Below are 12732 nucleotides of genomic sequence, written 5' to 3'. Positions count from 1 at the left end.
TGAATTATAAAACTGATTTTAAAATGTTTAATTTTTCTGAACTTTGAGTTGTTCTCCAAGTCAAAAATTATTTTAAAATCCTAAAACTAACACCTAAGTACCTTTTAAAGCCCTCGATTCTGGGAGATATTTAAATACCATGGACTGTACACAAAATGTAAATGTGTCCATTATCTATCTGCATATGCAATATATAGTTACTACACATACTTGAAATGTCAAATTCTGTTAACTTACTGCACTTATTTATTCAGAAACTGATGCAACTTCCGTTGCTCAATTTTAAATTCACATAGTACCAGAAAAATGATTTTTTATGAAGACAACAAAAACTGATTTTTTATTAAGAACAGTCAATAAAAATAGAGAAATCTTAATGAACAAAAATTAATTTCATAAACTAATTATTATGCTTTTAAAACATGCATGCTTACAAAAATAAAATGTCACATTATTTTGTGAAAAGATAGTGTATCAAGCTTGTCTATGGGCTAAGAATGTTCTGGTAGTTAAGCTACTTTGGGTTTAACTTAATGGTGTCAAACACTTAGGGAAATCAGTACCATGTATCGGAACAAATAATGGGTATTTATGTCCATATCCTAAGTATTCTATTACAACATATTTTTTAAACAATGTTTTGATTTGAGTAGGAAAGTAGGTTTGCTTTTAGTATGAGGGAAGATGTGTATTGAAGGATTATTCAGTAAATGTCATAGTTGGAAATGTAATAATTTTATCTAAAAATCCTTGGTTTATTTTAAACAATTCTATTACAATTTACTCAAATTTAAATATAATACATTTCATAATTAAAAATGTTTGTGAACTTTTAACATTTCACTTTTAATGGAAAGTAAATATTTGGTCAAAATATGTTTGGAAGAAAGCTTTTGGTCTACGAATATTATAAAAGTTTCTTAGAAATCTCTTAAGGGCTGAGCACAATAAAACTAGGGCAATGCATATATTCTCAGTTACTCTTTAAAAAAACCTGTAAAAGTGACTATAGTGGCATGTTCTGACACATTCTTTTCATAAACCGAACCCTGTTAGTGACAGCAGAACAGATTGTGTGCATCTGCTGGGAACGAGCCAGATGACAGTGGAAAAACGCACATGGATACCTTGGCACAGCAAATAAAAAATGGAGAAAAAAAGACCTGGAAGAGAAAGTGTTCAACTTTAATTGAAACATTCTTTCCAGCATGATGAACATCATCCAACCACCTCTTTTAGCCTGTCAATTTTACATATAAAAATGTGTTTTAAAGGAGTTCTTAATAAATTAGAGCTGTTTTGTCCTCTCTTAGCACTCAATATTGACTCAGGTTTTGGGTTATTTCTTCAAATTATGGCAAATGTAATAAGCATTAGGGTAGAAAAAGAGGCCAAACCACTCTACCACAGCCTGGTACAAAAACACTAAACTTATAAAAACCCTTTCAGGTTCAAGTCAAATTTTAAATATCTGGGTTAAGTTTTTGAATTTTGTGGGTATTATATTGACAAGTGTCAAAGAAGCCACAATTCAAATATTCTGCAAATGTGACTATTGTAAATGTTGCTTGCACCCAACAGTGCTACAGTATTTTATTTTATGCTGATCAACCACATATTGTTTAAACAGTTGGCTCAATAGCAGTAGAGCGGGCCATACATAAAAACAAATGTGCTTCTATAAATCATATCAAGAAGTTTTCTCGGATGCTCTGATTACAATGAAAATTTATTCTATACAGTATACAATGCAAATTTTAAACTGAAGATGAAGTTGTTTAATAGATTAGTAGTCTGACTGAAGCAGCTGCAGTCAAAAAAAAATTCTGGTGATTAACAGCCATTTTCCAGTAATCATAACCCTGGAAAGGGCTACTAAGTAGGGGGAGGGGGTTGCAGATGGGAATAATTCTCTAAGCCCATGTGCCTTAGAGGGCTCCATCATCTTCATGCAGACTTATTATTATTATTATTATTATTATTTTTAAATTAAAGCTTTTAGAGGCGTCCTTGATTGCAGTGTTGGGAGCTGTCCATGCTGTTTTACCATAGGGAAGTCCACTCTGCAAGTATTCCTTGCGCTGAGCACTCTTTATCGAGGCATTAAAACACAGTTATAAAAGAAAGCTGAAAAGCAAGGTGCACACTAGAAGGGCATTATTCAAAAGCATGAGAACAATTTCAAGTGATTGCAACTCGCCAGGTTGTATAAACTGGGTATGTCTCATCGATATTACCTGACATCCAAAATATAATTTTTTTTGAGAAACTATGTGAACAGAAAAGCAGAACAAAAGGGGACCCCTGACACCAGTAATACTCCCATTTTTAAATCTACATTTTATCTAAATTTGTTTGAGTTATCTAAAGGTGTAATCCTCAGGTAAAATTCTGCATTTTCTATATTTTATGTTTTTTTTTCTCACAGAAATAAAAATACCCAAATTGAGACAAGTTCATTTATTCATCATCTCAAGGTTGATAAACTGTGGTTATAATGAATAAGCCCTCAAATCTAGAGAAAAACAGGACGATAAGGACACAATTTGCTGTTTATATTTTCTTTTGAAATAAAAAGTGCATTTCATCTTGACGGAAAAATATGATTCATTCATTTCGTCAACAAATATCTGTAGAATACCTATTATATGCAAGAGTTCTTGCGAACGAATATAAAGAGTAAAAGAACACATATTCATCATAAATTAATTCCATGTCTACATATAATCAAAGTTGCCCAATAAGAAAAGTAAATAAAGATTATTAATGCATACTTTAAAAGTGGATAATGCTAAGAAAAAAATTTAGAATTTTTGGCAAGTCTGGTTTCACCATTAAAACCACCTAATAACTGTACATGAAACACTTTCTTCAAACTGAACTTTCATTAAAACTAAGGAGCAATCTATCTGCAATTCAAAACTTTCAGTAGATGACTTTTAAAATTCATGGATGGTATTGTTTTGTTTATTTAGTTCCATTTCTGGTTCTAAAAATAATATAATATTTATTTAATAACATCTAATCTGTGAAAGGTTTTAATTTTCTTGGAGAAAAGAATATATTGTACTTAGCAATCATTAGAATAGCATAAGAATTACAGACTTGGTCTGAATGTGACCCAAATGTAATGGACTGAAAGTATTATTGAAAAATAACTTTTAATAAGCATCCCACCAACAATTTCTAAATGATCATTAGCAGGAATGTAAAATAACTAAAATATAGTGTAACGCTATGATAATAATTTACTAATTACTGATCACTTACTATGTGTCTGCATTATGATTTTATATGTATTATTCTAGTCAATGCTTAAAAAACTTTTAAGAGGTGAGTGATTTTATAATTCCCATTTTACAGATCCTGGAAGTGGGACTTTCTGGTCATTAGAACACCTGTCTAAAACCACTAAGCAGAAAATGAGAGGCTGGCTTTTGAACTCAGTTTTGGTGGTTGCTCTTAATCATTACTTTTTATTGTTTATGGACATGTTTATCAATAGCATAATATGCATAATCAAAGAAATTACATTAAGTGTGGAAATGTGGTCTCCAAGCTCTTTATGCTTGTTTAAATGATCTTTTCTCTCTTGCGTGTATCTTCATCCTTTCATGCTTTGTGTGTCTCTCTCTCTGCTCTTCCCCACCGAAGTTCTCCACACTGTACACACACCACACACACACACACACACACACAGACACACGCGCGCGCGCACCCACTGGAGTTCTGGCCCAACACTTAATTCACAGAGCAACCTAAAAGGCATAATTTGGTTGAACTTCTCTAAAAACTGTACCACTTCCTGGGAGTTCATGAAGTTGCTCATGTTTGTCACAAATATACCATCCAGTGATCTAAAGCTGCTGGTGTTCCTTACAAAGACTTGATCCTATAGCCCTTGCTGTTTCAAGATCAATGTCTGCAGCTCTTTCAAGACATGGCATTGGGCTGTGATGAACCACATCAGTTTCTCAAGTGTAAGGAGATAAGCTAGCATCTAAAACAATTCTGTCGCCCATGTGTAGTCAAAAAAAGTTAAAAGTGCACTTGCTTTCACAATACCAAAGACTTTGAAGTAAGAAGGAAAGTCAGACAGGAGAGAATCCAAAAACAATGAAAACGGAAGGAAAAACACTGAAGTCAAAAATTGTCTAATTTTTTTGAAGCTATAAAATGCAAGAAGCGGAGGGAAAAATCACATAGCGCTCACTCTAAATCAAGCAAGATCAAATAATCTTGGAAGGGATATTGCCGACTCATTTCAACCAAAGGGTCATAGGGAAACAAATAATGGGTATTAAGTATCTTACTTAGTCTTCCACAAATCTATCAATGTCATCATGGAAATTTTTTCTTTGTTGTTTATGTAAGGGGAGAGAAATTCAAACATGAGATGAAAGAAAAAAATTGTCAAAATTATTTCCTTTAACCTCTAACCTATAAAGACTCTAAGCGGACTTCCAATAAATACTAGAAATGGAAAACAAATTCATTTAAAATAGACAAATTTGTTAGGCTTCATTTAGTTAAGAAAAATCATCCAGAATAAATTAGGTCTGCATTTATGTAATACCTTTTAAAGATATTAATGTTAACTGTAATAGAAGGGTGAAAAGATCTACTTTTTAAACCACATAAACCTCTACTAAAAGACCACCTATAGGCTCCTCAAATATGGATGAAAAGCAGATACCTTAAAGAAGTAATTGTTTTTTTGGTGAACAGAGTTTAAAGTTTCTCAAATTCTTGACCAGAGAATCACTTACTATGAGAACCTCTAATCCGGTATAGTTTTATCATATTTAAATAGCAAGATGGTTTATTTTCTATTTTAAAATTTCCATTTCATACATGTGTTCAACAGTTGAAAGTTTACAATATATCTGACAACATTTACCAAGGGGTATAATTCAAATGATCCTACTGTTCCAGATAATTTCCAAGAAAATAAGGAAATCTCTTATAATAGACTAATAGAAGCACAGTTTTAACCTGAATTTTTAAATATGTGTAATTTTCTAACAAATAAATGTATAAATTATTGACTCATAACTATATTAGCATTTAAAAAACAAAGTTTAACATTTTTTTCCTCCCTTGCTAATGGGCCTTGAAAAAGTGCCAGTTATAGGAATACGCCATTGTGATCATATTCTTATAAGCTATCTTATACATTTTTAAAGATCTATGTTGTATTAATTTCTTAACAGTTTACTGGAAACACTGCATTCACAGAAAAATAGGTGCTTAATATTTAAACATAATTAAAATTATTATTCTTATCTATTTAAGTTTCAAGAGAAATAAAATTAAATTAGACTTAACTGTTGGTCTAATTTGGTAAATTTTATATAGGCAATAATTAGTGTAGTGGATTAACGACTAAACTAACATTTATGTGCTATTCATATATTGTTAAATCAATAATTTAGTTTAAAAATAAAATTAAAACAAATATTTATTAAGTGGTAACACTTTCTCCTGAAGGCTGTCATTTAATACGTTTCTAAAGGAGAAGGCTAGTTTTAGAAAGGTGTGCTGGCAATAATCTGATTGCACCTCATACAAATGAGAACTCTACTGATTGAAAGGAGCCATGGCAGCTAGAAATTATTTTTTAATTGGATTTTTTAAAAATCACATGGGTTACAGTAGAAAATGTAACTGGTAATTAAATCCTGCTTCCTTACATTTTTTTACTTTATTTTTTAAGGAGAAGTACAAGTTTTTAGACTACAGTTTCAGATACAAGTATTATTAACGCAGATATTTAGAAGTCTATTTATTTTGCACGATATTAAACACATTACTTATACTGTACCTTTCAAATGAAAAGCATAAACCAAATCTGAAAACTAAAAGCTCACATTTTCTCCCTTTGTACTCTGTATCTTGACCTAATAATCATTTAAAGTGTGGGTGTTTATCAATAAAAATTATTGCAGCACCACACATTGTGGTGGAACGTTGCTATTTCCCGAGATAAGTACAAAAAACCTCAATGCTAATTTGCATCACAAAAATGATCTAACATATCTGGAATATAATGCACAGGCTTCATTGAAAAGAAACCTTTCTATTTTTCTTTGTGAAACAAAAAGTACAGATATCTGATTGGGCTTGGGTGTGCTGGAGGTAGGGGGTGGGGAAGAGGTCTCATTTTCTATCTCACACCTATTGTTTTAAACTGCTATATGGGAATAAAAAGGAAACATACTGAATCCACTTTGCAGTTAATGTCTCAGTGATTTAAGAGGCAGAATTTTCAAGTTAAAGAAGGGAAACATTATGCTTTTCCTTTCCCAAAGCTATTTCCCAGGAAGAAGGCCCTCTGTTCCTTAGCCTATGCAGGGGGAAAAAAGGACATTACTTAGGGCTGAAATCACTCCGAGACAGAAGAGGGGAAGTTTATGATGTGGCACTGTGCACTGTATCTGGTCTGCAGCCAGGAAGTTCTCATTTTGTAGCTCGGCTGCCAGTACCTGCCCTGCATATTCAGGATTAAAAATACACCAGAGCTCTACCTGAAAAACGGTGGATGTTACAAAGAATTAAAAGAGTTTATTTTTCTTTCTTTATCCTGAGTATAATTACTGTTTTTAAAAAAGAAAGAGCTGAAACTATAGTAACTGGAGGTTTTCTTTTTCCTTTTTAAACTCCTCAAACTACCTTCCCACAAAGCCATTTAAGTTAAATGGTACATTTACAGACTCACCTACATTAAGGATATAACTTAAAACATCTGCTTAGACACATACACTCTGTTCAGATATAAAAAATGTGGCAAAAATTTTAAAAAATATAGGACCACTATGTTTTTAAAATGTGTGTTCTTCTCCGTGTGTGTTCATTCATTCATGAGATCTTTGACTGCAATTAGGTAGTCGGTCCTATAAAGGCTTCCTTGTGTGACCATAATTTCTCAAAGTAAAATGCTCCAGTGAATATTTCTGCTAAATAATCACATCTTCAAAATTACTTTAAAGAAATTCCAATCCCTCATGTTACATTTAGCAATAATGCCAGTTTTCCATAATAAGCCTTGGTTGGACCACCTTATTCAGGGTCAACAATCAATTAGAAGATAAAAAATATAAATCGTGTGTTTATTAAGCAGCAGACAAATTTCTTTGTCTCAATGTATTTATATTAATGAATCTATTTTCTAATTTTGAAATTAAATATGCATATTTAAGCCAAAGCTGCCTATCTTTGGGCTTTGGGGAAGGATGCACATTCTCTTGCTATCCTAACTTGCTGAAAGAATCACAGGTGTGAAAAAAAGACGGGGATTGTTTTTAAAAAAAACGCTTCACATTCTATCGAAGGACCATATCCACCTCTTCTCTGATCCAATATGCTAGGGATCCATAGTATCTGACAGTAATTTATATGAATTCTTCATGTGCATCTTATCTATGGCAACAAGATACAAGAGGAAAACCAGAGCACCACGCTCATGATGCTATTTGGAAAAAGCAGGTTCTCAAAAGGGACTAATTCAAAGATCAGTTAGTTCCTCCAGTCTGTAAAAACAAGTTTAGTGTACTTAATTTAAATCACTGCTTGAGGACTTGCACTGTCATTCTACATGAATCCCAACCACTTGCAGGAGGAACAACATTGCTCCATTCATTTCAAATTTACAGCATTAAGAATTAATAAAGTCTCTGTAATGTCTGCATTATTTAAGAGTAATGATTCCTGATGAAATCTGCCTGTAATAGTTTTACTGTTTTTATTGCTTGTAATGTCACCAATTTCCTTTTCAATGCACTCAAAAGATTTTCTTCATGTACTTTGAGCTTTGTTTACATTGGCTGTATTTTAAAAATATATATTGAAATATATATATACTAGTACAATAAAATGACAATGTACAGCAAATGAATTATGGTGACGATAAATAAATGTTACTTATATCACCTGAAACTAAACCATGAATTTATATACCAGGTATCCCATAATTTCCATATTTAATAGGAATATGACTTTTTGCAGTAAACATTAAAATAGTATCAAGGAGATGTGGGATAATAGTACATTGAATAGCCTTTTCTATAATCTTATTTTTACAATGGTATTTGTTGTCATATATAACATTCTTTAATTATTTTTCTTACACGGTCAAAAATAACATAAGAACATCAATGCTATCTTCATATTCTTAAAAGAGAGGGGTAGGGAATGAATGCTTTCAGCACCCTGAAAGCATTATGCCTCAGTATTGTCTGTAAAGTAACATAGCTACTACTAAATTCTTGATTTGAGCAAGACCAAAATTATTATAGTGTACTTTACAGTTATTTCATGCATGAAAGTTAAAAAATACTGAAATTACAGAACTTTCATAGACTTTTTTTTTTCAGTATTCAGTGTAAGATAGGTTGTCAATAAGAGCTGCTTTAAATAGCTGACAATTTTCTTTGCTAACTATATAGTAGATCATTGCAAATTTTTTCTTTCTCATGCTGCTATTCACTTACATACTGCATATTTGCTTCAATTCTCCAAGGGAAGAAATGTGGCTCTTGTGGGAAAGGTCCACCCCTTTCTACATGTTTGCTTCCTTGAACGAAAGGAACACACCCCCTTACATTCTTTGAAATGTGTCCAACAATTGTAATAGAACTGTATTATTGACTAAATTAGAAAACCTTAAGTGATAGTCAAATATTGTTAATATGCTGCGTATTTTGAGTCAGGAGAACTAAATGGCACATACACAGATAACAGAAATAAAGTTCAATGTAGTGTCTACACTTGGATGCTTAGAATGTTTGTAAGTATTAGTAGAAGAAACTTGTGAATGTTTTTGTGTACGTGTGTGTGGTATGACACCTCAGGAAGAGGCCCATAAATGTTACAAGTTTTTGAGGGCATGGGTCTTTCAATATAAGACCCATTAGAGGAATGACCCCTTCCTTTCATAAGTATATTATAGAAAAAATATTTAGAAACTTAGGAAGTAGAATCACAGAGCTGTTTGAAGTCACAAACATGCTAACATTTCACAGTTCCACGTTTATCATTCTAATGGCAGAAAACTCACACCAAAGTTGGTACCCACTAACTTCTACCTCATTAAGGCAAGCTGCTGGTCATTGGATATTATGCTCTAATAAGACTTCCCATTATGTAGAATAATATATTTCCTTCCAAGGCAAGTTTTTCTTTGTTGTTATTTTCTAATAAAGTAATATACTCCACATTTATAATTTTGCATTCATCTTTAATTTTATCTTTTCTAAATATTCTTTTTATTTATTCCACTTTTACATAGAAATTTGCAAGTGTAAAGACACAGCAGGCAAAAAAAATATATCTCTTTTAAGATATTTTAGTGTTTAATTGAAATGGATAGTCCTTGTGCAATTTGTTTATCAGGCATTTCAAAATGAACTCAACTATATAATTTCAAGGCCTACAAAATGGAAGCTTTGTTATTTGCCTATGTTTCTCATTTGAAATAAGAGTGAATATCAAGAGTGAATATATAACTGGAACTGAAGATAATAAACTTATTAAAACTTAGTAAGATACTGTTATGGTCAAAGATAACCCGCAAGCGTGTGCCACAAATCCACTCAGATGAAACATCTCATTCACTAAAATTTTCTATCTTATTATAATAATGCACAGAAAATTAAATACATAAATATTAATTTTATGTATCCAGAAGATGTAGGCAATGAAAATGCAATGTTTACATTTATGGGTGACTCATTAGTGTTTTATTGTGTGAAACACTAGGAGGCATCAGTTGGGTAAAAAAGGACTTCAATTTTAGAAGAAGCAAGAAATCACTGTAAAGTTGGGTGTGTAAGAAGTTAAGATTTTCAAAATGTTGCTATGCAAACCAAAACTTTATTTTCTGAAATAAACTCTCAAAACATCATATTCTGTTGTAAAGAATAATTTTGATATAACATTCACGAAATATATATATATATATATATATATACACACATATAATTTGACCAACAAATTTTTATCAAGATATATTTCAGATGTACGGATTCATAACTATGTAATTACACATTTTTATGTAGAATATATTTGGTAACAGAGTATCATAATGGATATTGACTATTATGCATTTTCTGCTGAATTACTCAATAACATGAGTGTATGTTTTACTTCTGGCAAATTCTGTTTTGTGCTCTTTACAACGCCTCTGAAAATGTCTAATGCATTTAAGCCTTATAATACCTGCTTCATGTAAGCAGACAATTTGATGTCTGTTCATAAAGAAATGATGGAACTTAAAATTTAAAACAATGAAGGCATACATGAAAAGGACATGTTTTCTCTTACTTCACTATTGAAAGCCTGTCATTTGAAAATGGAGTTTTCCATTGTTTGAATGGTTCATAATTATGAAGCAACAGGGTCGAAGTGTACTTATCTAGCAATCATTTGAAATTGGAGTGTCTTGCCATTCCTCAACAATCAGCTTTTATCTTTGCCCTATCAAAATAACATGTGAACTGTGTAATCTGCCTTTTATAAGGTGCATAGACTCTGCTGTCGCTCCTGGTTTCGTGAATCACCTCTGTAATCTGGTTTGATTTCCTAAAGATGACAGATCTCGGTGAACAGTCAAGCTTTACTAAGTGCAACACAGTCCACCCGTCTATGAGATTAAGGTACAGTGTTATCGACGGGGGTCGTAATCACCTATCTTTCCACAAGCAGCATACTGATGGAACATCAGTGATTAAATCCTTCCATCATGTCCAGGCAATCACCATATTAGCACAGAATGAATATGTGTATTTTGATAAGTTTTAGATTTTAATTTGTCTGGTATTTTCTCAGAGGATGTGCTTTTGAAATAAGAAGTAAAACTTTATTAATAATCTCTTAACTGTCCACCCTGTGCCCATTAATTGCATATTAAATTCTTCTATGTTGCTTTGAATCATGTCCTCAAAACCAGAGTTCTCTTTAATAACTATGTCTTTGTTGTTATGTAGCACAAGTATTGCTGCACAGCTATTTCCCCATTTTTGTCACTTTCTGAGATTTCATGGACTCAAATTATACCACACTTTAGAGTTGAGAAATAAAACCACAAAAAATACTACAATAAACAGAAGAAAGTTTTTAAAGATAATGTTAACATATGCTAAGGAATTACTCAGTGCTGTTCTTTATAAAAGAAGTTTAAATACAATAAATTATTTATGAGAAAGATACATTTGCAGTGTTATGCAATTTATTGATTCAGTAAAGTTAGGGCCAAGGAAAATATTTCAGGTATCATTTCCCCCAAATTGTGCAAAATGAACATGTTTACAAAAAAGACAAAAGGCAAGGTGCCTCTTGTTATCTAAGTTTTATGGAGTTGTCTAGTGTTAATGTGCTTCTATCTTGAAAAGTTAATATCTGTGATTGCACACTTTTAAAATATGAATAGGTCAGAAAAGGTGAAAAACTGTTTTATTATAAAGTACTCATTTGTTATTGAAATAAAAAACAAGTTAACATTTAATAAAACTTACACTTTAATATTATATTTCAATATATTCCACATGCACAGCAATCAGGATGCAAATAGTGTAATTAATGAATGAAGTAAAATGCTATCTTTCTTACGAAGTATGAAAAACATGTCAAACATTCCAAAGCTGTGTGAATTATATTAATAAAAATAGTAGAGTTTTATAAAATTTAGTAAAACCTGAAGTAAAAATAACAGCCGCCTACTGTCTCCTTGACGGGAGAACCAAATTTTAAGCAAATGTTATGTTTAAAGACTGTTTTGGTGAAAACTTTTAGAATTGAGTTAGCAGTTGACTACATAGCTAAATGTACTTTTCTACAAATAGAATGAGATACTTGATTTAAAATATTTCTTTCCTCTTGAAATAGGATGTTAGATAGGGACATCTCATTTTACCTATCAAGTTCTCAATCTTGCTTTAGAACTACTTCTTTTAACTTAAATAATTTCATACAAACACTGGAAGACAATAATATGGCTTATTAACTGCATTATCATTAATTGAAACTGATGGAGAAACAAAAATACTGCTTATACCATATTGGTACATATTTTTTAAAGACTACAAAATTGACATTATTTTTTTAAAATTAAATAAGATGTTTTAGTTTCAAATTAGAGATTGTTGATCTATTTAAAGCTAAAATTGGTATGGAATACGAGGTTAAATGGGGTTCACAGGTGGTCACATTTCCACATCCTACCAAGTCTCTAGGGATTGGAGTTATTATACTCCACATAAACATCTTTACTCTGCAACCACAATTCCATTGCAAGGTGCCAGTGAAAAGTAGGCTGGTCACTTTTTTTTTTTTTTTGGACTGGTATAATGAGGTGGCTGGAGTTTCCTTTATAGCACTCAGAAAATATATGCAGTCACCAAGTATTTCATAAGACAGTTACTATTAGAGTTAGTTTCAGATTCACAATAGTAAAACGCACTTTGTGTCAAAGCAATTCTCCACTGAGGACCGGTTAAGGAACTGGCAGAGAGCCCAATTCTACTTATTATACTGTCGGCATTTACATATAAAGTATTTTATACAAAAGACAGGCATTCCTATAATGTAAAAAAAAAAAAAAAAAAAAAAAAAGGCTTTCCCCAAAGAATGATAACTACTGGACTTTGAATAGCCAGAAATGATTCATATATAAAATTTCCTTTAAAAATCAATAGCCATGTTCAGGGAAGGAGATAACATTAGCATTAAATTTAAATA

General features: G+C 31.7%; 1 protein-coding gene across 22 annotated transcripts in view; it reads right to left on the bottom strand.

Annotated features, from left to right (window-relative positions):
- The window catches only part of MEF2C (myocyte enhancer factor 2C), a 181320-nt gene that overhangs the window by 147349 nt on the left and 21239 nt on the right, over positions 1 to 12732 (bottom strand). The gene's annotated exons all lie outside the window — the stretch shown is intronic.

Source organism: Sapajus apella, unplaced genomic scaffold, assembly GCF_009761245.1.
Source record: "Sapajus apella isolate SASKATOON/1434 unplaced genomic scaffold, GSC_monkey_1.0 scaffold1, whole genome shotgun sequence".
Taxonomy (NCBI): domain Eukaryota; kingdom Metazoa; phylum Chordata; class Mammalia; order Primates; family Cebidae; genus Sapajus; species Sapajus apella.
Note: the sequence above shows the minus strand (reverse complement) of the source record. Positions and strands in the feature narration are given on the sequence as shown.